This window comes from Rhinopithecus bieti, unplaced genomic scaffold, assembly GCF_001698545.2.
Source record: "Rhinopithecus bieti isolate Rb0 unplaced genomic scaffold, ASM169854v2 scaffold_15197, whole genome shotgun sequence".
Lineage (NCBI taxonomy): Eukaryota > Metazoa > Chordata > Mammalia > Primates > Cercopithecidae > Rhinopithecus > Rhinopithecus bieti.
In genome coordinates this window covers 97838-103898 of record NW_016808366.1, presented here as the reverse complement: position 1 = coordinate 103898, position 6061 = coordinate 97838, and the positions used below count along the sequence as shown (strand labels likewise).

General features: G+C 44.6%; 1 pseudogene; it reads left to right on the top strand.

Moving 5' to 3' along the window:
- The first annotated feature begins 234 nt into the window (after positions 1–234).
- On the top strand, positions 235–1214 carry LOC108538495 (reticulocalbin-1 pseudogene; annotated as a pseudogene).
- The last annotated feature ends 4847 nt before the right edge of the window (positions 1215–6061 follow it).

Sequence of the window (6061 nt, the reverse complement as noted above, 5' to 3'; positions counted from 1 at the left end):
TGGTTCACTATGAATAGAAGTAGATTGGCCGCCCGCAGTTTCCCAGTCCCAGGACCGGGGGACGCGCACCTCTGCTCTGGCGCTGGTCAGGCCGTGGCGGAGGGACTGGCCGGTCCCTTCCTCCGCGCCGGCCCCAGCCCCGCGGCTGGCGCCGCACTCCGAGCCCCCGTTCCCTAGCTGCCGCTGTCGTCGCTCACTCGGCGCCTCTCTCCCGGACGCCCTCTCCTCGGGACGATGGCGCGCGGCGTCCGCCGCCTGGGGCTAGTCCTGGGGCTGCTGCTGGCGCTGCTGCTGGCCCGCGGGCGCTGCGGGCCAATTCCACAGTGCGCAAGGAGCGCGTGGTGCGGCCCAAATCCGAGCTGGGCAAGCAGCCTCCAGGGCACGACCAGAGCTTCCAGTACGGCCAGGAGGCCTTCCTGGGCAAGGAGGACTCCAAGACCTTGGACCAGCTCATCCCGGACAAGAGCGAGGAGAGGCTGGGGAAGATTGTTGATCGAATCGACAATGATGGAGACGGCTTTGTCACTACTGAGGAGCTGAAAACCTGGATCAAACGGATGCAGAAAAGACACATCTTCGATAATGTCGCCAAAGTCTGGCAGGATTATGATAGGGACAAGGATGACAAAATTTCCTAGGAAGAATACAAACAAGCCACCTATGGTTACCACCTAGGAAACCCCGCGGAGTTTCATGATTCTTCAGATCATTACACTTTTAAAAAGATGCTGCCACGTGACGAGAGAAGATTCTGCAGACCTTGATGGTGCCCTGACAGCCACTCGGGAGGAGTTCACTGCCTTTCTGCATCCTGAAGAGTTTGAGCATATGAAGGAAATTGTGGTTTTGAAAACCCTGGAGGACATCGACAAGAACAGGGATGGGTTTGTGGATCAGGATGAATATATTGCGGATATGTTTTCCCATGAGGAGAATGACCCTGAGCCAGACTGGGTTTTATCAGAACGGGAGCAATTTAACAAATTCTGGGATCGAACAAGGACCGGAAGTTGAACAAAGACGAGATTCGTCACTGGATCCTCCCTCAAGATTATGATCATGCACAGGCTGAGGCCAGGCATCTGGTATATGAGTCAGACAAAAACAAGGATGAGAGGCTAAAGAGGAAATATTGGAGAACTGGAACATGTTTGTTGGAAGCCAGGCTACCAATTATGGGGGAAGATCTCACAAAGAATCATCATGAGCTTTGATAGACACCAGAATATGGCAGACTGTCATAGGCGTTGTTATTGTCTTGGATGGTTGCTTCAATTGTCTAATTTACAGCAGTTGTGTTCCTACAAAAAGCAAGTTTATATCTCAGATTGGGGTATAAAAATTGTTTTTCACTCAGTATTTACTGGAACATGGACACCACTATTCTTTCAGTAAGATTTCTCTCAAAACACTTGAAAACCTTGGTAAATTGCAGTTCTCTCTGGGGATATGTTTGTACAACACGACTTTTTAAAAGTTTTTTTTTTTTTGGCTGGGCGCCCTGGCTCAAGCCTGTAATCCCAGTACTTTAGGAGGCCAAGGCGGGCAGATCATGAAGTTAGGAGTTCAAGACCAGCCTGGCCAACATAGTGAAACCCTGTCTCTACTAAAAAAATACAAAAAATAAAAATAAAAAAATAAAAAAAAGCCAGGCGTGGTGGCAGGCACCTGTAGTCCCAGCTACTTGGGAGGCTAAGGCAAGAGAATCTCTTGAACCTGGGAGTCAGAGATTGCAGTGATCCGAGATTGCGCCACTGCACTCCAGCCTGGGCGACACAGCAAGACTTTGTCTCAATTTTTATTTTTTTACATTAAAACTTAAAGGAGAACAAAACTTGACAAAGCTCTGTTCTTCAGAAGTTGGGTGAGTTGGGGGAGGCATTAATATGAAGTGACTGCCATGTATTGTAACTACCAGATTTTATATATTCACCACTGTTAACTAGTTGCAAAGTGCAAATTCTGATCAAAAGTGGTATCATCCTAGGTAAGCTTATTTCAGAATAAGTCTAATATTTCAGATTCTTCCTTCTCGACTTTATACTCTGAGCTGTTACTGTAAGTGGTGTGTATGAAACTTCCATCCATTTTCCAGGACGGACGTGCTAATATGCACAATAAATCCATGTCTTTGTTTTTCTACTAAAAAGCAATCAAGAAAGATAATGTGAAAAAGAAAGGAATATAGAGGTAGGGAAAAAGATGAATGTCAGATATTTGAAGAACTATAGGAAAATGATAAACACTAAATATACTTGAGGAAACTTTCTTGGTATGCCAGTGAGGTAGGCCTGATCTTTGAAACAGTGAATAGGAATACAATGTGTTTCCTCCATGATCACTGATTAGAAGGAGGTGGTGGGATCCTTGGGAAGCCAAATGTAGTGAAGTTCTGGATCATGTCCCATCCAGTCCAGTGAATCCATGACCCTTGGCCTCTTCCCCCAGAACAGCTTATGCTATGGAATGAGGACAAGGTGATATTCTGAGCCATGGACTGAATTGGCAGACACAATCTATCAGATGAAAATTTCGGCAGGGCGCGGTGGCTCACGCCTGTGATCCCAGCAACTTTGAAGGCCGATGTGGCGGATCATGACGTCAGGAGAGGAGACCAATCCGGCAACACGGTGAAACCCCATCTCTACTAAAAATTACAAAAAAATTAGCTGGGCGTGGTGGAGGCGGCCTGTTAGTCCCAGCGTCTTGACTAGGGAGGCTGAGGCAGGAGAATTGGCATTGAAACCTGGGAGGCGGAGTTTGCAGTCGAGCCGAGATCACGCCACTCACACTCCAGCCTGGGTGACAGAGCGAGACTCTGCTCTCAAACAAAAAAAAAAAAAAAAAAGAGAAAAGAAAAGAAAATTTCACCTTGTAAGGAGGAGGTGAATGAAATAAAGGATCCCCTAAATATTTTAAAGAAATAGGTTTAAGACAGAGAAAAGTGCTAAGACCTACTATGGGTTTATGGTGTCTTCATTAAAGATGGCTTCATCCCATTATCCTCAGCAAACTAACACAGGAACAGAGAACCAAACACTGCATGTTCTCACTTATAAGAGGGAGCTGAATGATGAGAATACATGGACATATGCGAGGGAACAACACACACTGGGGCCTGTGGGGAGGGGCTGGTGTGGGGGAGGAAGAGCATCAGGAAGAATAGCTAGCGGATACTGGGCTTAATACCTAGGTGATGGGATGATTTGTGCAGCAAACCACCACAGCACACGCTTACCTATGTAACAGACCTGCATATCCTGCACACGTACTCTGGCACTTAAAAGTTAAAATATCAGCACAAATATTTTGAATTATCCCTATGTCTTCACTCCAGAATTTTCACTGTCAGGGTGATTCAATACAGTTTTGGAATGCATGAAAGACATGTCTTTCTTTTGTAATAATTGAAAATGCGGCCGGGCGCGGTGGCTCAAGCCTGTAATCCTAGCACTTTGGGAGGCCGAGACGGGCGGATCACGAGGTCAGGAGATCGAGACCATCCTGGCTAACACGGTGAAACCCCGTCTCTACTAAAAAATACAAAAAACTAGCCGGGCAAGGTGGCGGGCGCCTGTAGTCCCAGCTACTCAGAGGCTGAGGCAGGAGAATGGCGTAAACCCGGGAGGCGGAGCTTGCAGTGAGCTGAGAACCGGCCACTGCACTCCAGCCTGGGCGACAGAGCGAGACGGAGAATGCAGTTGTGAAGAGTGAGGGGAGATTGCAAGAAAGAATAGGCGTGATATCTTGACCATGATGTGTTGTCAAGAAGATCAAGTTTGGAAAAGAATAGTTATTCTTTTCCTCAAAAAGAAATTTGAGGATTTCGAAATTGATAATCTTAAAACTATTCATGCCCCTTTATCCCTTGAAAAGTCGTAGAGTACCTCCAGGGGCATGTCGGTCCCATTTGAAAACTGTGCTTTAGTTATTTAAGGTTTGGGGAAGATGAATCTGCTGAAGCAAACATCAGAGAAACCCTACAGAGAATGGGTTCTCAACCTGGGATTTTGTGGGTGCACTCCAGTGTGGGGCACAAGCCCTCTAAACTTGTACTAAAATTTTTGTGTACTAGTACATTTTGGCAGGTGGATAATTTTAATAGCTTTCATCGGTAAGTGACTATCAATAAAAAATGTTTAGATCCCGTATTATGAAGAGAATATACTAGGTCAAGTTTTCTATAACTAATGTATGCTTTCTTATTAGTGAACTTTTTGTTCGTTCGTTTGCTTGTTTTTGAGACAGAGTCTTGCCCAAGCTGGAGTGCAGTGGTGCCATCTTGGCTCACTGCCACCTCCGCCTCCCAGGTTCAAGCGATTCTCCTATCTCATCCTCCCGAGTAGCTGGGACTACAGGTGTGCACCACCAGCCCAGCTAATTTTTGTATTTTTAGTAGAGATGACGTTTTACCACGTTGGCCAGGCTGGTCTTGAACTCTTGGCCTCAATCAATCTGCCTGCCTCAGCCTCCCAAAGTGCTGGCATTACAGGCATGAGCCACCACATCGGGCCTTTTATTAGTAAACTTTGAAAGGTCAGTTGATACCTTGTGTGGTTCCAAAAAGGTTTTAACAGCTTAAAAAGCTACAAATAATAAAGCAAAATAAAGTGAGGGAACCAGAGTAAATGGAACATCAGGGTTTAGGAATGCTTTTACACTGTTGGTGGGAATGTAAATGAGTTCAACCATTGCGGAAGACAGTGTGATGATTCCTCAAGGATCCAGAGCCGGAAATACCATTTGACTCAGCAATCCCATTACCCAAAGGATTATAAATCATTCTACTGTAAAGACACATGCACATGTATGTTTATCGCAGCACTGTTCACAATAGCAAAGACTTAGAACCAGCCCAAATGCCCATCAGTGATAGACTGGATAAAGAAAATGTGGCACATATTTATCATGGACTATTATCCAGCCACAAAAAAGAATGAGTTCATGTCCTTTGCATGGACACTGATGAAACTGGAAGACATAATTCTCAGCAAACTAACACAGGAACAGAAAACCAAACACTGCATGTTCTCACTCGTAAGTGGGAGTTGAACAGTGAGAACACATGGACACAGGGAGGGGAAGATCGTACACTGGGGCCTGTCCGGGGGTTGGGAGAAAGGGGAGGGAGAGCATTAGGACAAATACCTAATGCATGCAGGGCTTAAAACCTAGATGACGGGTTGATAGGTGCAGCAAGCACCGTGGCACATGTATACCTATGTAACAAACCTGTACATTCTGCACATGCATCCCAGAACTTAAAGTAAAAAAAGAAAAAAAAAAAAGAAGGTAACGTAAAGCTAAGAGCAAGATTGGAGCACAGAATATAGTGAGAGACCTTCATTTTCTTGTTAAGATTAGGCCATAACTGTGAGTACAGTAGTCCCTCTTTATCCACGATTTCATTTTCCATGTTTTCATTTACTACAGTCAATCATGATTTGAAAATATTCAATGGAAAATTCCAGAAATAATTCATACATTTTAAATGTAGGCTGTTCTGAGCAGCATGGTGAAATCTCCTGCCATTGCACTCTGTCCTGCTTGGGATGTGAATCATCCCTTTGTCCAGCATAAACAACCTGTATATGCTACCCAATCATTAGTCATTTAGTAGCCCACTCAGGTATCAGTTAGGAATGACTGGGAGCACAATGCAGGATCCTAATAAAGCACCCACCTCACCTCTGCACAGAGACGCCTGTGGCAACACTTTTGCAGGGGGCAAGATTCTTCTCCAAAAGTAATATGTGGTGAGTTCTAAAACACACATAAATGAGCTCTCAGAAGGTCAAATTCCTTCACTCTAATCATGTCCACAATTATTTTACCCTGGAAAAACTTTTGAGCAACTATAATTGAACATTGGCCTTAGCCATAAAACTATTTCAGAAAAGGAACCACAGAGTATATAACTTTAAGAAATATAATTTCCTGGCGAACATATTAAGTTAAACTGTAAAATATTGATAATGGACTTATGCGGTTGTAAATTATGAACCCATTTAATGTTGGATGATATTGAACAAAAATAATGACTTTAATTTTAGAGTACTTG